At 32.0% G+C, this 24,524-nt stretch overlaps 8 non-coding genes across 8 annotated transcripts; all 8 read left to right on the top strand.

The window, feature by feature from the left end:
* The first annotated feature begins 1,415 nt into the window (after positions 1 to 1,415).
* LOC134591755 (U12 minor spliceosomal RNA) lies at positions 1,416 to 1,558 on the top strand. The gene has a single exon (XR_010088483.1). It is a non-coding gene; the product is annotated as a U12 minor spliceosomal RNA (small nuclear RNA).
* A 1,856-nt stretch (positions 1,559 to 3,414) lies between these two features.
* On the top strand, positions 3,415 to 3,557 carry LOC134591794 (U12 minor spliceosomal RNA). Its single transcript, XR_010088517.1, has one exon. It is a non-coding gene; the product is annotated as a U12 minor spliceosomal RNA (small nuclear RNA).
* Positions 3,558 to 5,410: 1,853 nt separating this feature from the next.
* LOC134591817 (U12 minor spliceosomal RNA) lies at positions 5,411 to 5,553 on the top strand. The gene has a single exon (XR_010088535.1). It is a non-coding gene; the product is annotated as a U12 minor spliceosomal RNA (small nuclear RNA).
* A 1,408-nt stretch (positions 5,554 to 6,961) lies between these two features.
* Positions 6,962 to 7,104, top strand: LOC134591677 (U12 minor spliceosomal RNA). The gene has a single exon (XR_010088416.1). It is a non-coding gene; the product is annotated as a U12 minor spliceosomal RNA (small nuclear RNA).
* Positions 7,105 to 8,956: 1,852 nt separating this feature from the next.
* LOC134591619 (U12 minor spliceosomal RNA) lies at positions 8,957 to 9,099 on the top strand. The gene has a single exon (XR_010088366.1). It is a non-coding gene; the product is annotated as a U12 minor spliceosomal RNA (small nuclear RNA).
* A 1,848-nt stretch (positions 9,100 to 10,947) lies between these two features.
* On the top strand, positions 10,948 to 11,090 carry LOC134591788 (U12 minor spliceosomal RNA). Its single transcript, XR_010088512.1, has one exon. It is a non-coding gene; the product is annotated as a U12 minor spliceosomal RNA (small nuclear RNA).
* Positions 11,091 to 12,939: 1,849 nt separating this feature from the next.
* LOC134591824 (U12 minor spliceosomal RNA) lies at positions 12,940 to 13,082 on the top strand. The gene has a single exon (XR_010088542.1). It is a non-coding gene; the product is annotated as a U12 minor spliceosomal RNA (small nuclear RNA).
* A 5,612-nt stretch (positions 13,083 to 18,694) lies between these two features.
* LOC134591618 (U12 minor spliceosomal RNA) lies at positions 18,695 to 18,837 on the top strand. The gene has a single exon (XR_010088365.1). It is a non-coding gene; the product is annotated as a U12 minor spliceosomal RNA (small nuclear RNA).
* The last annotated feature ends 5,687 nt before the right edge of the window (positions 18,838 to 24,524 follow it).

Here is a 24,524-nt window from a genome sequence, read left to right as displayed (position 1 = left end):
TTCGGTATTGAGGGAACTGATTTTTATGTTAAATTCATCTGGTTCAATTAAATCGCGCCTAATGAATGAATTAATTTCCATCGGAAATGAATGGAAAAATGGACAGATTTCTCTTCTGACAAAACCAATTTTTTTCCGTACAAATGCATTCATACGAAACAAATATTTCGGAGGTGCCCAAATCTAGTTGACAACTATTTGAACCGAAACATCCATGCAATTAAAGCAATGTATAGAAAATGATATGGAAAGTAAAATTGTAAAATATCTATTCTATTTTTGGAACAAATAAAGGCTTTTTCTTACAATAGAAAAAGCTGTTAAACAATAAGCAATAGAGCTATAATCACAACAGGACCTTGCATGTCAATAATATGCCTGGTTCATAGACAAGCATTAAGGTTAAAGTGACATCATAATTTAATATTCCATTTTCCAAAAAATCAGTTTTATTAAACCTTGATTTACATTGTAGATGATTACTGCAATATCTATCAAATTTGTTTACAAAAATAGAATTGAAATGACATGACAGCAATTTCTAGAGTAAAATATTCTTAAATGTGAACTTAATCATTTGCATAAATAACAGAGTAGGCGTGGCTTAACATACTGATTTTTTTCAACAGAAAAGTTACCTTTTTCTTTGATTTTATTCCCAGGATCTCTTTTATTCTTTTTTTAAATTGATTTGTACGTATAACTTTAACATACAACAATCAAGTCATAAAATGACATACATTCCTTCTCTCAAAGAGAAAGAAAAGGAAAAACACAAGAACAAGCCAGAAAAAGATATAAATTATATGTAACAATTTTCCAACATAATGTATTATTTTTCTACAACTTTGTTTGTTCTGGTCAGGAGATCTATATGATAGTGAATATTCATTTGCATAGTAAAAGTTTATTTCAATACTATATATGGTTTACATATATATATATCAATGTTGGTATGTCCATGAATTCACTGAATCTTGGTTAGTGCCTAATGTTTGGAACTTAGACTAGTAATTTATTAGCTTTACATGACTAATATGTCTATTACAATATTTTCCCTTTTTGATTCCCATTGTAAAATGAGTCCAGTTGTTACATGTAATTACACATTCCAGTCTAGTAAACTGCCCAGGTCTACCTACATCATCTAGTATTTACACTGCAATTAGAGGTTAAGGGTGGCTATATGGAAATTCAAGTTACTTTATATTTGTATATTGCATGTGCCTATTTCCTTACATATTAATTTAATTTCCGTTTGGAAAACAAAAATTAAATAGCTATATATCTCTTTTATTAGGAAATGGTTTGTTGGCCCAAATCCGTGTTAGTTTCATGAAAGTATTTCAGTATGTCACACCAATTTCACTAAGAGGTACCCCAGAAACCATGCAGCGCATGTGGCTTTGTCATGTATGCCTTAAACTAATGAGTAAGGAAAATAACAAGTTGGGGTAATGCCTAACTTCAATATTATGACCAATTTTTGTTTGGGTATAGGTTACTCCTTGGAGGATCCACCTACTTTGTGGGACCTTTAGGTGCTGTGATCTGCTCTATCCTTGTGTCGTGTAAAAATTAGATTAGTGGGAACCTTTTTGTATCCATATATTTTACATCATACTAGGACATGTGAGAAATAAAAATATACTTAGAATAGCAATTTTGTATAGGCCTATTTAATTGGCTACTTTCCTACTCCTTTCTAAAATGATATTGTGTTGCCAATTCCAACCTGTCAGTGCAGCATGATGGTTCATGAGCCCAAGAGACTAAGCAAAAAGTAATGCATACGAATGCGTATAGTGAGTGTTCGGGAGTTTACTAATAGTGCCAATACATTTTGATGCTATTGATAGCGTTTGGGCATTTGGCGGTTTGGGAGTTATTTCAGGAGTTTGTGGCGTAAAATCAGGGAAATAGAACATTGTTCAATGCCATGTTGTGATCAATGTACGAAATTTGAAATTAATTGTTTGACTTTGTTAATTTAAGGCTATTCGGTATTGAGGGAACTGATTTTTATGTTAAATTCATCTGGTTCAATTAAATCGCGCATAATGAATGAATGAATTTCCATCGAAAATGAATGTAAAAATGGACAGATTTCTCTTCTGACAAAACCAATTTTTTTCCGTACAAATGCATTCATACGAAACAAAAATTTCGGAGGTGCCCAAATCTAGTTGACAACTATTTGAACCGAAACATCCATGCAATTAAAGCAATGTACAGAAAATGATATGGAAAGTAAAATTGTAAAATATCTATTCTATTTTTGGAACAAATAAAGGCTTTTTCTTACTATAGAAAAAGCTGTTAAACAATAAGCAATAGAGCTATAATCACAACAGAACCTTGCATGTCAATAATATGCCTGGTTAATAGACAAGCATTAAGGTTAAAGTGACATCATAATTTAATATTCCATTTTCCAAAAAATCAGTTTTATTAAACCTTGATTTACATTGTAGATGATTACTGCAATATCTATCAAATTTGTTTACAAAAATAGAATTGAAATGACATGACAGCAATTTCTAGAGTAAAATATTCTTAAATGTGAACTTAATCATTTGCATAAATAACAGAGAGGGCGTGGCTTAACATACTGATTTTTTTCAACAGAAAAGTTACCTTTTTCTTTGATTTTATTCCCAGGATCTCTTTTATTCTTTTTTTAAATTGATTTGTACGTATAACTATAACATACAACAATCAAGTCATAAAATGACATACATTCCTTCTCTCAAAGAGAAAGAAAAGGAAAAACACAAGAACAAGCCAGAAAAAGATATAAATTATATGTAACAATTTTCCAACATAATGTATTATTTTTCTACAACTTTGTTTGTTCTGGTCAGGAGATCTATATGATAGTGAATATTCATTTGCATAGTAAAAGTTTATTTCAATACTATATATGGTTTACATATATATATATCAATGTTGGTGTGTCCATGAATTCACTGAATCTTGGTTAGTGCCTAATGTTTGGAACTTAGACTAGTAATTTATTAGCTTTACATGACTAATATGTCTCTTACAATATTTTCCCTTTTTGATTCCCATTGTAAAATGAGTCCAGTTGTTACATGTAATTACACATTCCAGTCTAGTAAACTGCCCAGGTCTACCTACATCATCTAGTATTTACACTGCAATTAGAGGTTAAGGGTGGCTATATGGAAATTCAAGTTACTTTATATTTGTATATTGCATGTGCCTATTTCCTTACATATTAATTTAATTTCCGTTTGGAAAACAAAAATTAAATAGCTATATATCTCTTTTATTAGGAAATGGTTTGTTCGCCCAAATCCGTGTTAGTTTCATGAAAGTATTTCAGTATGTCACACCAATTTCACTAAGAGGTACCCCAGAAACCATGCAGCGCATGTGGCTTTGTCATGTATGCCTTAAACTAATGAGTAAGGAAAATAACAAGTTGGGGTAATGCCTAACTTCAATATTATGACCAATTTTTGTTTGGGTATCGGTTACCCCTTGGAGGATCCACCTACTTTGTGGCACCTCTAGGTGCTGTGATCTGCCCTATCCTTGTGTCGCATAAAAATTTGATTAGTGGGAACCTTTTTGCATCCATATATCTTACATCATACTAGGACATGTGAGAAAAAAAATATACTTAGAATAGCAATTTTGTATAGGCCTATTTAATTGGCTACTTTCCTTCTCCTTTCTAAAATGATATTGTGTTGCCAATTCCAACCTCTCAGTGCAGCATGATGATTCATGAGCCCAAGAGACTAAGCAAAAAGCAATGCATACGAATGCGTATAGTGAGTGTTCGGGAGTTTACTAATAGTGCCAATACATTTTCATGCTATTGATAGCGTTTGGGCATTTGGCGGTTTGGGAGTTATTTCAGGAGTTTGTGGCGTAAAATCAGGGAAATAGAACATTGTTCAATGCCATGTTGTGATCAATGTACGAAATTTGAAATTAATGGTTTGACTTTGTTAATTTAAGGCTATTCGGTATTGAGGTTACTGATTTTTATGTTAAATTCATCTGGTTCAATTAAATCGCGCCTAATGAATGAATTAATTTCCATCGGAAATGAATTGAAAAATGGACAGATTTCTCTTCTGACAAAACCAATTTTTTTCCGTACAAATGCATTCATACGAAACAAAAATTTCGGAGGTGCCCAAATCTAGTTGACAACTATGTGAACTGAAACATCCAAGCAATTAAAGCAATGTACAGAAAAAGATATGGAAAGTAAAATTTTAAAATATCTATTCTATTTTTGGAACAAATAAAGGCTTTTTCTTACTATAGAAAAAGCTGTTAAACAATAAGCAATAGAGCTATAATCACAACAGGAACTTGCATGTCCATAATATGCCTGGTTAATAGACAAGCATCAAGGTTAAAGTGACATCATAATTTAATATTCCATTTTCCAAAAAATCAGTTTTATTAAACCTTGATTTACATTGTAGATGATTACTGCAATATCTATAAAAAAAATTTTTTAAATAGAATTGAAATGACATGACAGCAATTTCTAGAGTAAAATATTCTTAAATGTGAACTTAATCATTTGCATAAATAACAGAGTAGGCGTGGCTTAACATACTGATTTTTTTTCAACAGAAAAGTTACCTTTTTCTTTGATTTTATTCTCAGGATCTCTTTTATTCTTTTTTTAAATTGATTTGTACGTATAACTATAACATACAACAATCAAGTCATAAAATGACATACATTCCTTCTCTCAAAGAGAAAGAAAAGGAAAAACACAAGAACAAGCCAGAAAAATATATAAATTATATGTAACAATTTTCCAACATAATGTATTATTTTTCTACAACTTTGTATGTTCTGGTCAGGAGATCTATATGATATTGAATATTCATTTGCATAGTAAAAGTTTATTTCAATACTATATATGGTTTACATATATATATCAATGTTGGCGTGTCCATGAATTCACTGAATCTTGGTTAGTGCCTAATGTTTGGAACTTAGACTAGTAATTTATTAGCTTTACATGACTAATATGTCTATTATTATATTTTCCCTTTTTGATTCCCATTGTAAAATGAGTCCAGTTGTTACATGTAATTACACATTCCAGTCTAGTAAACTGCCCAGGTTTACCTACATCATCTAGTATTTACACTGCAATTAGAGGTTAAGGGTGGCTATATTGAAATTCAAGTTACTTTATATTTGTATATTGCATGTGCCTATTTCCTTACATATTAATTTAATTTCCGTTTGGAAAACAAAAATTAAATAGCTATATATCTCTTTTATTAGGAAATGGTTTGTTGGCCCAAATCCGTGTTAGTTTCATGAAAGTTTTTCAGTATGTCACACCAATTTCACTAAGAGGTACCCCAGAAACCATGCAGCGCATGTGGCTTTGTCATGTATGCCTTAAACTAATGAGTAAGGAAAATAACAAGTTGGGGTAATGCCTAACTTCAATATTATGACCAATTTTTGTTTGGGTATAGGTTACCCCTTGGAGGATTCACGTACTTTGTGGGACCTCTAGGTGCTGGGATCTGCCCTATCCTTGTGTCGTATAAAAATTAGATTAGTGGGAACCTTTTTGTATCCATATATCTTACATCATACTAACTAGGACATGTGAGAAAAACAATATAATTAGAATAGCAATTTTGTATAGGCCTATTTAATTGGCTACTTTCCTACTCCTTTCTAAAATGATATTGTGTTGCCAATTCCAACCTGTCAGTGCAGCATGAACTGAAACATCCAAGCAATTAAAGCAATGTACAGAAAATGATATGGAAAGTAAAATTTTAAAATATCTATTCTATTTTTGGAACAAATAAAGGCTTTTTCTTACTATAGAAAAAGATGTTAAACAATAAGCAATAGAGCTATAATCACAACAGGAGCTTGCATGTCCATAATATGCCTGGTTAATAGACAAGCATTAAGGTTAAAGTGACATCATAATTTAATATTCCATTTTCCAAAAAATCAGTTTTATTAAACCTTGATTTACATGTTAGGTGATTACTGCAATATCTATCAAAATTTTTTACAAAAATAGAATTGAAATGACATGACAGCAATTTCTAGAGTAAAATATTCTTAAATGTGAACTTAATCATTTGCATAAATAACAGAGTAGGCGTGGCTTAACATACTGATTTTTTTCAACAGAAAAGTTACCTTTTTCTTTGATTTTATTCCCAGGATCTCTTTTAATCTTTTTTTAAATTGATTTGTACGTATAACTATAACATACAACAATCAAGTCATAAAATGACATACATTCCTTCTCTCAAAGAGAAAGAAAAGGAAAAACACAAGAACAAGCCAGAAAAAGATATAAATTATATGTAACAATTTTCCAACATAATGTATTATTTTTCTACAACTTTGTTTGTTCTGGTCAGGAGATCTATATGATATTGAATATTCATTTGCATAGTAAAAGTTTATTTCAATACTATATATGGTTTACATATATATATCAATGTTGGTGTGTCCATGAATTCACTGAATCTTGGTTAGTGCCTAATGTTTGGAACTTAGACTAGTAATTTATTAGCTTTACATGACTAATATGTCTATTATTATATTTTCCCTTTTTGATTCCCATTGTAAAATGAGTCCAGTTGTTACATGTAATTACACATTCCAGTCTAGTAAACTGCCCAGGTTTACCTACATCATCTAGTATTTACACTGCAATTCGAGGTTAAGGGTGGCTATATGGAAATTCAAGTTACTTTATATTTGTATATTGCATGTGCCTATTTCCTTACATAGTAATTTAATTTCCGTTTGGAAAACAAAAATTAAATAGCTATATATCTCTTTTATTAGGAAATGGTTTGTTGGCCCAAATCCGTGTTAGTTTCATGAAAGTTTTTCAGTATGTCACACCAATTTCACTAAGAGGTACCCCAGAAACCATGCAGCGCATGTGGCTTTGTCATGTATGCCTTAAACTAATGAGTAAGGAAAATAACAAGTTGGGGTAATGCCTAACTTCAATATTATGACCAATTTTTGTTTGGGTATAGGTTACTCCTTGGAGGATCCACATACTTTGTGGGACCTCTAGGTGCTGGGATCTGCCCTATCCTTGTGTCGTATAAAAATTAGATTAGTGGGAACCTTTTTGTATCCATATATCTTACATCATACTAGGACATGTGAGAAAAAAATATACTTAGAATAGCAATTTTGTATAGGCCTATTTAATTAGCTACTTTCCTGCTCCTTTCTAAAATGATATTGTGTTGCCAATTCCAACCTGTCAGTGCAGCATGATGATTCATGAGCCCAAGAGACTAAGCAAAAAGCAATGCATACGAATGCGTATAGTGAGTGTTCGGGAGTTTACTAATAGTGCCAATACATTTTCATGCTATTGATAGCGTTTGGGCATTTGGCGGTTTGGGAGTTATTTCAGGAGTTTGTGGCGTAAAATCAGGGAAATATAACATTGTTCAATGCCATGTTGTGATCAATGTACGAAATTTGAAATTAATGGTTTGACTTTGTTAATTTAAGGCTATTCGGTATTGAGGGAACTGATTTTTATGTTAAATTCATCTGGTTCAATTAAATCGCGCCTAATGAATGAATGAATTTCCATCGAAAATGAATGGAAAAATGGACAGATTTCTCTTCTGACAAAACCAATTTTTTTCCGTACAAATGCATTCATACGAAACAAAAATTTCGGAGGTGCCCAAATCTAGTTGACAACTATTTGAACCGAAACATCCATGCAATTAAAGCAATGTACAGAAAATGATATGGAAAGTAAAATTGTAAAATATCAATTCTATTTTTGGAACAAATAAATGCTTTTTCTTACAATAAAAAAAGCTGTTAAACAATAAGCAATAGAGCTATAATCACAACAGGACCTTGCATGTCAATAATATGCCTGGTTAATAGACAAGCATTAAGGTTAAAGTGACATCATAATTTAATATTCCATTTTCCAAAAAATCAGTTTTATTAAACCTTGATTTACATTGTAGATGATTACTGCAATATCTATCAAATTTTTTTACAAAAATAGAATTGAAATGACATGACAGCAATTTCTAGAGTAAAATATTCTTAAATGTGAACTAAATAATTTGCATAAATAACAGAGTGGGCGTGGCTTAACATACTGATTTTTTTCAACAGAAAAGTTACCTTTTTCTTTGATTTTATTCCCAGGATCTCTTTTATTCTTTTTTTAAATTGATTTGTACGTATAACTATAACATACAACAATCAAGTCATAAAATGACATACATTCCTTCTCTCAAAGAGAAAGAAAAGGAAAAACACAAGAACAAGCCAGAAAAAGATATAAATTATATGTAACAATTTTCCAACATAATGTATTATTTTTCTACAACTTTGTTTGTTCTGGTCAGGAGATCTATATGATATTGAATATTCATTTGCATAGTAAAAGTTTATTTCAATACTATATATGGTTTACATATATATATCAATGTTGGTGTGTCCATGAATTCACTGAATCTTGGTTAGTGCCTAATGTTTGGAACTTAGACTAGTAATTTATTAGCTTTACATGACTAGTATGTCTATTACAATATTTTCCCTTTTTGATTCCCATTGTAAAATGAGTCCAGTTGTTACATGTAATTACACATTCCAGTCTAGTAAACTGCCCAGGTTTACCTACATCATCTAGTATTTACACTGCAATTAGAGGTTAAGGGTGGCTATATGGAAATTCAAGTTACTTTATATTTGTATATTGCATGTGCCTATTTCCTTACATATTAATTTAATTTCCGTTTGGAAAACAAAAATTAAATAGCTATATATCTCTTTTATTAGGAAATGGTTTGTTGGCCCAAATCCGTGTTAGTTTCATGAAAGTATTTCAGTATGTCACACCAATTTCACTAAGATTTACCCCAGATACCATGCAGCGCATGTGGCTTTGTCATGTATGCCTTAAACTAATGAGTAAGGAAAATAACAAGTTGGGGTAATGCCTAACTTCAATATTATGACCAATTTTTGTTTGGGTATAGGTTACCCCTTGGAGGATCCACCTACTTTGTGGGACCTCTAGGTGCTGTGATCTGCCCTATCCTTGTGTCGTGTAAAAATTAGATTAGTGGGAACCTTTTTGTATCCATATATTTTAAATCATACTAGGACATGTGAGAAAAAAAAATATACTTAGAATAGCAATTTTGTATAGGCCTATTTAATTGGCTACTTTCCTACTCCTTTCTAAAATGATATTGTGTTGCCAATTCCAACCTGTCAGTGCAGCATGATGATTCATGAGCCCAAGAGACTAAGCAAAAAGCAATGCATACGAATGCGTGTAGTGAGTGTTCGGGAGTTTACTAATAGTGCCAATACATTTTCATGCGATTGATAGCGTTTGGGCATTTGGGAGTTATTTCAGGAGTTTGTGGCGTAAAATCAGGGAAATAGAACATAGTTCAATGCCATGTTGTGATCAATGTACGAAATTTGAAATTAATGGTTTGATTTTGTTAATTTAAGGCTATTCGGTATTGAGGGAACTGATTTTTATGTTAAATTCATCTGGTTCAATTAAATCGCGCCTAATGAATGAATGAATTTCCATCGAAAATGAATAGAAAAATGGACAGATTTCTCTTCTGACAAAACCAATTTTTTTCCGTACAAATGCATTCATACGAAACAAAAATTTCGGAGGTGCCCAAATCTAGATGACAACTATGTGAACTGAAACATCCAAGCAATTAAAGCAATGTACAGAAAATTATATGGAAAGTAAAATTGTAAAATATCTATTCTATTTTTGGAACAAATAAAAGCTTTTTCTTACTATAGAAAAAGCTGTTAAACAATAAGCAATATAGCTATAATCACAACAGAACCTTGCATGTCAATAATATGCCTGGTTAATAGACAAGCATTAAGGTTAAAGTGACATCATAATTTAATATTCCATTTTCCAAAAAATCAGTTTTATTAAACCTTGATTTACATTGTAGATGATTACTGCAATATCTATCAAATTTGTTTACAAAAATAGAATTGAAATGACATGACAGCAATTTCTAGAGTAAAATATTCTTAAATGTGAACTTAATCATTTGCATAAATGACAGAGTAGGCGTGGCTTAACATACTGATTTTTTTCAACAGAAAAGTTACCTTTTTCTTTGATTTTATTCCCAGGATCTCTTTTATTCTTTTTTTAAATTGATTTGTACGTATAACTATAACATACAACAATCAAGTCATAAAATGACATACATTCCTTCTCTCAAAGAGAAAGAAAAGGAAAAACACAAGAACAAGCCAGAAAAAGATATAAATTATATGTAACAATTTTCCAACATAATGTATTATTTTTCTACAACTTTGTTTGTTCTGGTCAGGAGATCTATATGATAGTGAATATTCATTTGCATAGTAAAAGTTTATTTCAATACTATATATGGTTTACATATATATATATCAATGTTGGTGTGTCCATGAATTCACTGAATCTTGGTTAGTGCCTAATGTTTGGAACTTAGACTAGTAATTTATTAGCTTTACATGACTAATATGTCTATTACAATATTTTCCCTTTTTGATTCCCATTGTAAAATGAGTCCAGTTGTTACATGTAATTACACATTCCAGTCTAGTAAACTGCCCAGGTTTACCTACATCATCTAGTATTTACACTGCAATTAGAGGTTAAGGGTGGCTATATGGAAATTCAAGTTACTTTATATTTGTATATTGCATGTGCTTATTTCCTTACATATTAATTTAATTTCCGTTTGGAAAACAAAAATTAAATAGCTATATATCTCTTTTATTAGGAAATGGTTTGTTGGCCCAAATCCGTGTTAGTTTCATGAAAGTATTTCAGTATGTCACACCAATTTCACTAAGAGGTACCCCAGAAACCATGCAGCGCATGTGGCTTTGTCATGTATGCCTTAAACTAATGAGTAAGGAAAATAACAAGTTGGGGTAATGCCTAACTTTAATATTATGACCAATTTTTGTTTGGGTATAGGTTACCCATTGGAGGATCCACCTACTTTGTGGGACCTCTAGGTGCTGTGATCTGCCCTATCCTTGTGTCGTGTAAAAATTAGATTAGTGGGAACATTTTTGTATCCATATATTTTACATCATACTAGGACATGTGAGAAAAAAAATATACTTAGAATAGCAATTTTGTATAGGCCTATTTAATTGGCTACTTTCCTGCTCCTTTCTAAAATGATATTGTGTTGCCAATTCCAACCTGTCAGTGCAGCATGATGATTCATGAGCCCAAGAGACTAAGCAAAAAGCAATGCATACGAATGCGTATAGTGAGTGTTCGGGAGTTTACTAATAGTGCCAATACATTTTCATGCTATTGATAGCGTTTGGGCATTTGGGAGTTATTTCAGGAGTTTGTGGCGTAAAATCAGGGAAATAGAACATTGTTCAATGCCATGTTGTGATCAATGTACGAAATTTGAAATTAATGGTTTGACTTTGTTAATTTAAGGCTATTCGGTATTGAGGGAACTGATTTTTATGTTAAATTCATCTGGTTCAATTAAATCGCGCCTAATGAATGAATGAATTTCCATCGAAAATGAATGGAAAAATGGACAGATTTCTCTTCTGACAAAACCAATTTTTTTCCGTACAAATGCATTCATACGAAACAAAAATTTCGGAGGTGCCCAAATCTAGATGACAACTATGTGAACTGAAACATCCAAGCAATTAAAGCAATGTACAGAAAATGATATGGAAAGTAAAATTGTAAAATATCTATTCTATTTTTGGAACAAATAAAAGCTTTTTCTTACTATAGAAAAAGCTGTTAAACAATAAGCAATATAGCTATAATCACAACAGAACCTTGCATGTCAATAATATGCCTGGTTAATAGACAAGCATTAAGGTTAAAGTGACATCATAATTTAATATTCCATTTTCCAAAAAATCAGTTTTATTAAACCTTGATTTACATTGTAGATGATTACTGCAATATCTATCAAATTTGTTTACAAAAATAGAATTGAAATGACATGACAGCAATTTCTAGAGTAAAATATTCTTAAATGTGAACTTAATCATTTGCATAAATGACAGAGTAGGCGTGGCTTAACATACTGATTTTTTTTTCAACAGAAAAGTTACCTTTTTCTTTGATTTTATTCCCAGGATCTCTTTTATTCTTTTTTTAAATTGATTTGTACGTATAACTATAACATACAACAATCAAGTCATAAAATGACATACATTCCTTCTCTCAAAGAGAAAGAAAAGGAAAAACACAAGAACAAGCCAGAAAAAGATATAAATTATATGTAACAATTTTCCAACATAATGTATTATTTTTCTACAACTTTGTTTGTTCTGGTCAGGAGATCTATATGATATTGAATATTCATTTGCATAGTAAAAGTTTATTTCAATACTATATATGGTTTACATATATATATATCAATGTTGGTGTGTCCATGAATTCACTGAATCTTGGTTAGTGCCTAATGTTTGGAACTTAGACTAGTAATTTATTAGCTTTACATGACTAATATGTCTATTAAAATATTTTCCCTTTTTGATTCCCATTGTAAAATGAGTCCAGTTGTTACATGTAATTACACATTCCAGTCTAGTAAACTGCCCAGGTTTACCTACATCATCTAGTATTTACACTGCAATTAGAGGTTAAGGGTGGCTATATGGAAATTCAAGTTACTTTATATTTGTATATTGCATGTGCTTATTTCCTTACATATTAATTTAATTTCCGTTTGGAAAACAAAAATTAAATAGCTATATATCTCTTTTATTAGGAAATGGTTTGTTGGCCAAAATCCGTGTTAGTTTCATGAAAGTATTTCAGTATGTCACACCAATTTCACTAAGAGGTACCCAAGAAACCATGCAGCGCATGTGGCTTTGTCATGTATGCCTTAAACTAATGAGTAAGGAAAATAACAAGTTGGGGTAATGCCTAACTTCAATATTATGACAAATTTTTGTTTGGGTATAGGTTACCCATTGGAGGATCCACCTACTTTGTGGGACCTATAGGTGCTGTGATCTGCCCTATCCTTGTGTCGTATAAAAATTAGATTAGTGGGAACATTTTTGTATCCATATATTTTACATCATACTAGGACATGTGAGAAAAAAATATACTTAGAATAGCAATTTTGTATAGGCCTATTTAATTGGCTACTTTCCTACTCCTTTCTAAAATGATATTGTGTTGCCAATTCCAACCTGTCAGTGCAGCATGATGATTCATGAGCCCAAGAGACTAAGCAAAAAGCAATGCGTACAGTGAGTGTTCGGGAGTTTACTAATAGTGCCAATACATTTTCATGCTATTGATAGCGTTTGGGCATTTGGCGGTTTGGGAGTTATTTCAGGAGTTTGTGGCGTAAAATCAGGGAAATAGAACATTGTTCAATGCCATGTTGTGATCAATGTACGAAATTTGAAATTAATGGTTTGACTTTGTTAATTTAAGGCTATTCGGTATTGAGGGAACTGATTTTTATGTTAAATTCATCTGGTTCAATTAAATCGCGCCTAATGAATGAATGAATTTCCATCGAAAATGAATGGAAAATGGACAGATTTCTCTTCTGACAAAACCAATTTTTTTCCGTACAAATGCATTCATACGAAACAAAAATTTCGGAGGTGCCCAAATCTAGTTGACAAATATGTGAACTTGTGTATGGTATAGGGCTATTCCAAGCTAGGGAAATAAGAAATATATGGCATAGTGCAATACTGTATATATTATAATTGGATATATGAGCAAGTGACAAATGCTCACTCACACTTTGACATCCCAAGAAGTGCCTTCAGAAATATACTTGGTGTGTCTTCTTTGCTTCAAATACTTGGTAAATGTGAGTCTCACATAAAAAACAAAGTGCAAAAAAATAGATTGGATGACTGTATGAGTAAAGAGTAAAAAAAGCATTTATTACTTACATCAAAGTAAATAAAAGCAGGTAAATCAGTCCAACGCGTTTCTTCCCTGTTAGGGACTTCCTCAGGGACAATCTTTAACAAAGATGATGAATAAAAATACATACAAACATAGTTACAAACATCCCCTAATATATACCACCCCCAATCAGTCCCAATGATGGTTCTGCAGATGATTCCACTTCTCTTCAGCTGTTTTCCATTCAAATTTGAGTTACTTCCGGGTTTCGTGTATCCTGTGCGGTCACGTGACTTCCGTGATGACGTCATGCGTTCCAGCTATGCGTTCCACCTTCATTTCGGCTGTCACTCATAATGACAGGCTGAGATGTTGAAAAAAAGTCCAAAAAAGACTGTTTCTGAATAGAAATACAAATGGGGGAGTGTACAAAAGGGAATGGCAAAGAGGTTAAAGAGATATTGCTAATTTGAAGGTTTTTTGAATAATCTTTATTTATAAAAGACAAAACAGGTTAAAGAGATATTAAAGTTTTTTTTTTAAATCAACTTTATTTATAAAAGACAAAACAAACACACCAATAACCTGTGTTTCTTACAGTGATATATTTATATGTCAGTGTGCATGAATGCCTAACTCCATACTGCATAAGGCAGCATGCACACTGCATAATGTAATATGCACAAGCCAAGATATTCCAGATAATGCCATAAATGCATTAAAAAATGATTCTGCAAAAAATAAATGTATATTAAAAAATAATAATAATAAAAGATGTGTAATAATAAAACATGGTAGATTTTCTATCTATAACATCTAATTTTAAAATTAAGGCATATCTAATGCCACTAGAAGACCAAGTATTTATAATTTTGAGAGGAAACGTTCCTCTATATTTGATGGTAAGAAAAAATAGAATAGATTCTTGGCTTGTTCAATACCAAAAAACATATAGAGGGATATATGACAATATACACCACCCATAGAGAACAAAAGAAAAAGAAAAGAGAGCAGAGGAAAAAAGGATTACTCTAAGAAGCACCACAGATCTATATCTGCATTTAGTCCTCCTGGTTGAAGGGTTTTTAATATATTGATCCAATACGATTCTCGCTGTGCCAATCTTTTAATGAGATTGCCACCCCTCCAATGATTATTAATTGTTTCTAAACCTATATAGTGGAAATGTTTCCAACTAAAATTAGGACATGAGTTACAATGCATGGGAACTGAGTGTTTATCATATTTTTTTCTAATATTATTTTTATGTTCCAGGATTCGTTCTTTAAGTTTTCTACACGTGCGTCCCACGTATTGCTTTCCACAGGGGCAGTGTAGCAAGTATATTACATTTTTACTATCACGGTTTATGTTGGTCTTGATGTTAAATTCCCTACCTGTAACCGAACTTCTAAAATGTGTTGCTTTCAGAAGCCTCTGTGTCGAACAGGCTTTACAATGATTGCATGAGCTAAAACCCTTTATTTCACCTTTCTTATTTTCATGTTTATTTTTTAAAGCATAGCTAGGAGCCAATAAGCTTTTCAAATTTTTTGCTTTCCTAAAAATCAAAAGTGGCTGTTTGGGTAATGTCTCTCCTAAAATCGGATCTTTAAGCAACATTCCCCAGTGCTTATTTAGAATATTTTTAATTTTTCGATGTTGGGTATTATACTGCGTGATAAATGCATATTTGAAATTTTCTCCCTTGTCTTTGACTCTTTTCTTCTTTTTAATTAGATCCTTTCTGTCTAGTCTTCCTGTCTCCTTAATTTCCTTGTCTAATACACTTCTTTCATATTTTTTGGACATGAGTTTATTACATAAATGTTTAGCTTGTTCCTGATAATCATAATTATTGGTACAGTTTCTTTTAATTCGGATTAGTTGGCTTTTAGGTATAGAATTTAGCCAATGTTCATGATGGCAACTCTTTTTGTGAATAAAACTGTTCCCTTCTGTCTCTTTGAAGTAGCACTTCGATTGAACCTTATTGTTTTTGATATAGAATGTAATGTCCAGAAAATTTATGCTTCTGGTGTCAAATGTATGTGTGAACTTTAAATTATAGTTATTAATGTTAATGTAATTCAAGAACTTTTCTAGTTCACTCTGGGTTCCCTTCCAAATTAGGATAACGTCGTCTATGAAACGCTTCCAAAGGACCAGGTTTGCAACCCAGCCATGCCCCCTCCACACGGAGTTGGTCTCCCAATCTCTCATGTATATGTTGGCATAGCTGGGGGCAAACCTGGTCCCCATGGCCGTGCCAGTTTGTTGAAGGTAAAAAACATTGTTAAAGGAAAAGTAGTTATGGTGTAAAATAAAGTGAATACCATACAATACAACATTTCTTAAATTACTTGATAGGTAGAAAATCTACCATGTTTTATTATTACACATCTTTTATTATTATTATTTTTTAATATACATTTATTTTTTGCAGAATCATTTTTTAATGCATTTATGGCATTATTTGGAATATCTTGGCTTGTGCATATTACATTATGCAGTGTGCATGCTGCCTTATGCAGTATGGAGTTAGGCATTCATGCACACTGACATATAAATATATCAATGTAAGAAACACAGGTTATTGGTGTGTTTGTTTTGTCTTTTATAAATAAAGTTGATTTAAAAAAAAAACTTTAATATCTCTTTAACCTGTTTTGTCTTTTATAAATAAAGATTATTCAAAAAACCTTCAAATTAGCAATATCTCTTTAACCTCTTTGCCATTCCCTTTTGTTCCCTCCCCCCATTTGTATTTCTATTCACAAACAGTCTTTTTTGGACTTTTTTTCAACATCTCAGCCTGTCATTATGAGTGACAGCCGAAATGAAGGTGGAACGCATAGCTGGAACTCACGTGACCGCACAGGATACACGAAACCCGGAAGTAACTCAAATTTGAATGGAAAACAGCTGAAGAGAAGTGGAATCATCTGCAGAACCATCATTGGGACTGATTGGGGGTGGTATATATTAGGGGATGTTTGTAACTAGGTTTGTATGTATTTTTATTCATCATCTTTGTTAAAGATTGTCCCTGAGGAAGTCCCTAACAGGGAAGAAATGCGTTGGACTGATTTACCTGCTTTTATTTACTTTGATGTAAGTAATAAATGCTTTTTTTACTCTTTACTCATACAGTCATCCAATCTATTTTTTTGCACTTTGTTTTTTATGTGAGACTCACATTTACCAAGTATTTGAAGCAAAGAAGACACACCAAGTATATTTCTGAAGGCACTTCTTGGGATGTCAAAGTGTGAGTGAGCATTTGTCACTTGCTCATATATCCAATTATAATATATACAGTATTGCACTATGCCATATATTTCTTATTTCCCTAGCTTGGAATAGCCCTATACCATACACATGTTGAATTGAAGATAGGAGGAAATCTTCGGGCATATCCTATATTGCTAAGGGAAGTCATTTCACTTTTTATCACAATCACTTTTCGATTTGAGATTTATACAGCACTGTATGTGGACACTATCCATGAGTGTGTGAGAAATTCTATATATCTTTTAACTATGTGAACTGAAACATCCAAGCAATTAAAGCAATGTAGAGAAAATGATATGGAAAGTAAAATTTTTAAATATCTATTCTATTTTTGGAACAAATAAAGGCTTTTTCTTACTATAGAAAAAGCTGTTAAACAATAAGCAATAGAGCTATAATCACAACAGGAGCTTGCATGTCCATAATATGCCTGGTTAATAGACAAGCATCAAGGTTAAAGTGACATCATAATTTAATATTCCATTTTCCAAAAAATCAGTTTTATTAAACCTTGATTTACATTGTAGATGATTACTGCAATATCTATCAAATTTGTTTACAAAAATAGAATTGAAATGACATGACAGCAATTTCTAGAGTAAAATATTCTTAAATGTGAACTTAATCATTTGCATAAATAACAGAGTAGGCGTGGCTTAACATACTGATTTTTTTCAACAGAAAAGTTACCTTTTTCTTTGATTTTATTCCCAGGATCTCTTTTATTCTTTTTTTAAATTGATTTGTACGTATAACTTTAACATACAACAATCAAGTCATAAAATGACATACATTCCTTCTCTCAAAGAGAAAGAAAAGGAAAAACACAAGAACAAGCCAGAAAAAGATATAAATTATATGTAACAATTTTCCAACATAATGTATTATTTTTCTACAACTTTGTTCTGGTCAGGAGATCTATATGATATTGAATATTCATTTGCATAGTAAAAGTTTATTTCAATACTATATATGGTTTACATATATATATCAATGTTGGCATGTCCATGAATTCACTGAATCTTGGTTAGTGCCTAATGTTTGGAACTTAGACAAGTAATTTATTAGCTTTACATGACTAATATGTCTATTATTATATTTTCCCTTTTTGATTCCCATTGTAAAATGAGTCCAGTTGTTACATGTAATTACACATTCCAGTCTAGTAAACTGCCCAGGTTTACCTACATCATCTAGTATTTACACTGCAATTAGAGGTTAAGGGTGGCTATATGGAAATTCAAGTTACTTTATATTTGTATATTGCATGTGCCTATTTCCTTACATATTAATTTAATTTCCGTTTGGAAAACAAAAATTAAATAGCTATATATCTCTTTTATTAGGAAATGGTTTGTTGGCCCAAATCCGTGTTAGTTTCATGAAAGTTTTTCAGTATGTCACACCAATTTCACTAAGAGGTACCCCAGAAACCATGCAGCGCATGTGGCTTTGTCATGTATGCCTTAAACTAATGAGTAAGGAAAATAACAAGTTGGGGTAATGCCTAACTTCAATATTATGACCAATTTTTGTTTGGGTATAGGTTACCCCTTGGAGGATCCACCTACTTTGTGGGACCTCTAGGTGCTGTGATCTGCCCTATCCTTGTGTCGTATAAAAATTAGATTAGTGGGAACCTTTTTGTATCCATATATCTTACATCATACTAGGACATGTGAGAAAAAAAATATACTTAGAATAGCAATTTTGTATAGGCCTATTTAATTGTCTACTTTCCTACTCCTTTCTAAAATGATATTGTGTTGCCAATTCCAACCTGTCAGTGCAGCATGATGATTCATGAGCCCAAGAGACTAAGCAAAAAGCAATGCATACGAATGCGTATAGTGAGTGTTCGGGAGTTTACTAATAGTGCCAATACATTTTCATGCTATTGATAGCGTTTGGGCATTTGGCGGTTTGGGAGTTATTTCAGGAGTTTGTGGCGTAAAATCAGGGAAATAGAACATTGCTCAATGCCAGGTTGTGATCAATGTACGAAATTTGAAATTAATGGTTTGACTTTGTTAATTTTAGGCTATTCGGTATTGAGGGAACTGATTTTTATGTTAAATTCATCTGGTTCAATTAAATCGCGCCTAATGAATGAATGAATTTCCATCGAAAATGAATGGAAAATGGACAGATTTCTCTTCTGACAAAACCAATTTTTTTCCGTACAAATGCATTCATACGAAACAAAAATTTCGGAGGTGCCCAAATCTAGTTGACAACTATGTGAACTTGTGTATGGTATAGGGCTATTCCAAGCTAGGGAAATAAGAAATATATGGCATAGTGCAATACTGTATATATTATAATTGGATATATGAGCAAGTGACAAATGCTCACTCACACTTTGACATCCCAAGAAGTGCCTTCAGAAATATACTTGGTGTGTCTTCTTTGCTTCAAATACTTGGTAAATGTGAGTCTCACATAAAAAACAAAGTGCACAAAAATAGATTGGATGACTGTATGAGTAAAGAGTAAAAAAAGCATTTATTACTTACATCAAAGTAAATAAAAGCAGGTAAATCAGTCCAACGCGTTTCTTCCCTGTTAGGGACTTCCTCAGGGACAATCTTTAACAAAGATGATGAATAAAAATACATACAAACATAGTTACAAACATCCCCTAATATATACCACCCCCAATCAGTCCCAATGATGGTTCTGCAGATGATTCCACTTCTCTTCAGCTGTTTTCCATTAAAATTTGAGTTACTTCCGGGTTTCGTGTATCCTGTGCGGTCACGTGACTTCCGTGATGACGTCATGCGTTCCAGCTATGCGTTCCACCTTCATTTCGGCTGTCACTCATAATGACAGGCTGAGATGTTGAAAAAAAGTCCAAAAAAGACTGTTTCTGAATAGAAATACAAATGGGGGGAGTGTACAAAAGGGAATGGCAAAGAGGTTAAAGAGATATTGCTAATTTGAAGGTTTTTTGAATAATCTTTATTTATAAAAGACAAAACAGGTTAAAGAGATATTGCTAATTTGAAGGTTTTTTGAATAATCTTTATTTATAAAAGACAAAACAGGTTAAAGAGATATTAAAGTTTTTTTTTAAAATCAACTTTATTTATAAAAGACAAAACAAACACACCAATAACCTGTGTTTCTTACAGTGATATATTTATATGTCAGTGTGCATGAATGCCTAACTCCATACTGCATAAGGCAGCATGCACACTGCATAATGTAATATGCACAAGCCAAGATATTCCAAATAATGCCATAAATGCATTAAAAAATGATTCTGCAAAAAATAAATGTATATTAAAAAATAATAATAATAAAAGATGTGTAATAATAAAACATGGTAGATTTTCTATCTATAACATCTAATTTTAAAATTAAGGCATATCTAATGCCACTAGAAGACCAAGTATTTATAATTTTGAGAGGAAACGTTCCTCTATATTTGATGGTAAGAAAAAATAGAATAGATTCTTGGCTTGTTCAATACCAAAAACATATAGAGGGATATATGACAATATACACCACCCATAGAGAACAAAAGAAAAAGAAAAGAGAGCAGAGGAAAAAAGGATTACTCTAAGAAGCACCACAGATCTATATCTGCATTTAGTCCTCCTGGTTGAAGGGTTTTTAATATATTGATCCAATACGATTCTCGCTGTGCCAATCTTTTAATGAGATTGCCACCCCTCCAATGATTATTAATTGTTTCTAAACCTATATAGTGGAAATGTTTCCAACTAAAATTAGGACATGAGTTACAATGCATGGGAACTGAGTGTTTATCATATTTTTTTCTAATATTATTTTTATGTTCCAGGATTCGTTCTTTAAGTTTTCTACACGTGCGTCCCACGTATTGCTTTCCACAGGGGCAGTGTAGCAAGTATATTACATTTTTACTATCACGGTTTATGTTGGTCTTGATGTTAAATTCCCTACCTGTAACCGAACTTCTAAAATGTGTTGCTTTCAGAAGCCTCTGTGTCGAACAGGCTTTACAATGATTGCATGAGCTAAAACCCTTTATTTCACCTTTCTTATTTTCATGTTTATTTTTTAAAGCATAGCTAGGAGCCAATAAGCTTTTCAAATTTTTTGCTTTCCTAAAAATCAAAAGTGGCTGTTTGGGTAATGTCTCTCCTAAAATCGGATCTTTAAGCAACATTCCCCAGTGCTTATTTAGAATATTTTTAATTTTTCGATGTTGGGTATTATACTGCGTGATAAATGCATATTTGAAATTTTCTCCCTTGTCTTTGACTCTTTTCTTCTTTTTAATTAGATCCTTTCTGTCTAGTCTTCCTGTCTCCTTAATTTCCTTGTCTAATACACTTCTTTCATATTTTTTGGACATGAGTTTATTACATAAATGTTTAGCTTGTTCCTGATAATCATAATTATTGGTACAGTTTCTTTTAATTCGGATTAGTTGGCTTTTAGGTATAGAATTTAGCCAATGTTCATGATGGCAACTCTTTTTGTGAATAAAACTGTTCCCTTCTGTCTCTTTGAAGTAGCACTTCGATTGAACCTTATTGTTTTTGATATAGAATGTAATGTCCAGAAAATTTATGCTTCTGGTGTCAAATGTATGTGTGAACTTTAAATTATAGTTATTAATGTTAATGTAATTCAAGAACTTTTCTAGTTCACTCTGGGTTCCCTTCCAAATTAGGATAACGTCGTCTATGAAACGCTTCCAAAGGACCAGGTTTGCAACCCAGCCATGCCCCCTCCACACGGAGTTGGTCTCCCAATCTCTCATGTATATGTTGGCATAGCTGGGGGCAAACCTGGTCCCCATGGCCGTGCCAGTTTGTTGAAGGTAAAAAACATTGTTAAAGGAAAAGTAGTTATGGTGTAAAATAAAGTGAATACCATACAATACAACATTTCTTAAATTACTTGATAGGTAGAAAATCTACCATGTTTTATTATTACACATCTTTTATTATTATTATTTTTTAATATACATTTATTTTTTGCAGAATCATTTTTTAATGCATTTATGGCATTATTTGGAATATCTTGGCTTGTGCATATTACATTATGCAGTGTGCATGCTGCCTTATGCAGTATGGAGTTAGGCATTCATGCACACTGACATATAAATATATCAATGTAAGAAACACAGGTTATTGGTGTGTTTGTTTTGTCTTTTATAAATAAAGTTGATTTAAAAAAAAAACTTTAATATCTCTTTAACCTGTTTTGTCTTTTATAAATAAAGATTATTCAAAAAACCTTCAAATTAGCAATATCTCTTTAACCTCTTTGCCATTCCCTTTTGTTCCCTCCCCCCATTTGTATTTCTATTCACAAACAGTCTTTTTTGGACTTTTTTTCAACATCTCAGCCTGTCATTATGAGTGACAGCCGAAATGAAGGTGGAACGCATAGCTGGAACTCACGTGACCGCACAGGATACACGAAACCCGGAAGTAACTCAAATTTGAATGGAAAACAGCTGAAGAGAAGTGGAATCATCTGCAGAACCATCATTGGGACTGATTGGGGGTGGTATATATTAGGGGATGTTTGTAACTAGGTTTGTATGTATTTTTATTCATCATCTTTGTTAAAGATTGTCCCTGAGGAAGTCCCTAACAGGGAAGAAATGCGTTGGACTGATTTACCTGCTTTTATTTACTTTGATGTAAGTAATAAATGCTTTTTTTACTCTTTACTCATACAGTCATCCAATCTATTTTTTTGCACTTTGTTTTTTATGTGAGACTCACATTTACCAAGTATTTGAAGCAAAGAAGACACACCAAGTATATTTCTGAAGGCACTTCTTGGGATGTCAAAGTGTGAGTGAGCATTTGTCACTTGCTCATATATCCAATTATAATATATACAGTATTGCACTATGCCATATATTTCTTATTTCCCTAGCTTGGAATAGCCCTATACCATACACATGTTGAATTGAAGATAGGAGGAAATCTTCGGGCATATCCTATATTGCTAAGGGAAGTCATTTCACTTTTTATCACAATCACTTTTCGATTTGAGATTTATACAGCACTGTATGTGGACACTATCCATGAGTGTGTGAGAAATTCTATATATCTTTTAACTATGTGAACTGAAACATCCAAGCAATTAAAGCAATGTAGAGAAAATGATATGGAAAGTAAAATTTTTAAATATCTATTCTATTTTTGGAACAAATAAAGGCTTTTTCTTACTATAGAAAAAGCTGTTAAACAATAAGCAATAGAGCTATAATCACAACAGGAGCTTGCATGTCCATAATATGCCTGGTTAATAGACAAGCATCAAGGTTAAAGTGACATCATAATTTAATATTCCATTTTCCAAAAAATCTGTTTTATTAAACCTTGATTTACATTGTAGATGATTACTGCAATATCTATCAAATTTGTTTACAAAAATAGAATTGAAATGACATGACAGCAATTTCTAGAGTAAAATATTCTTAAATGTGAACTTAATCATTTGCATAAATAACAGAGTAGGCGTGGCTTAACATACTGATTTTTTTCAACAGAAAAGTTACCTTTTTCTTTGATTTTATTCCCAGGATCTCTTTTATTCTTTTTGTAAATTGATTTGTACGTATAACTATAACATACAACAATCAAGTCATAAAATGACATACATTCCTTCTCTCAAAGAGAAAGAAAAGGAAAAACACAAGAACAAGCCAGAAAAAGATATAAATTATATGTAACAATTTTCCAACATAATGTATTATTTTTCTACAACTTTGTTCTGGTCAGGAGATCTATATGATATTGAATATTCATTTGCATAGTAAAAGTTTATTTCAATACTATATATGGTTTACATATATATATCAATGTTGGCATGTCCATGAATTCACTGAATCTTGGTTAGTGCCTAATGTTTGGAACTTAGACAAGTAATTTATTAGCTTTACATGACTAATATGTCTATTATTATATTTTCCCTTTTTGATTCCCATTGTAAAATGAGTCCAGTTGTTACATGTAATTACACATTCCAGTCTAGTAAACTGCCCAGGTTTACCTACATCATCTAGTATTTACACTGCAATTAGAGGTTAAGGGTGGCTATATGGAAATTCAAGTTACTTTATATTTGTATATTGCATGTGCCTATTTCCTTACATATTAATTTAATTTCCGTTTGGAAAACAAAAATTAAATAGCTATATATCTCTTTTATTAGGAAATGGTTTGTTGGCCCAAATCCGTGTTAGTTTCATGAAAGTTTTTCAGTATGTCACACCAATTTCACTAAGAGGTACCCCAGAAACCATGCAGCGCATGTGGCTTTGTCATGT

Source organism: Pelobates fuscus, chromosome 2 (genome assembly GCF_036172605.1).
Source record: "Pelobates fuscus isolate aPelFus1 chromosome 2, aPelFus1.pri, whole genome shotgun sequence".
NCBI classification, from domain to species: domain Eukaryota; kingdom Metazoa; phylum Chordata; class Amphibia; order Anura; family Pelobatidae; genus Pelobates; species Pelobates fuscus.
The sequence above is the reverse complement of the archived record's forward strand: the minus strand, read 5'-3'. Positions and strand labels throughout refer to the sequence as shown.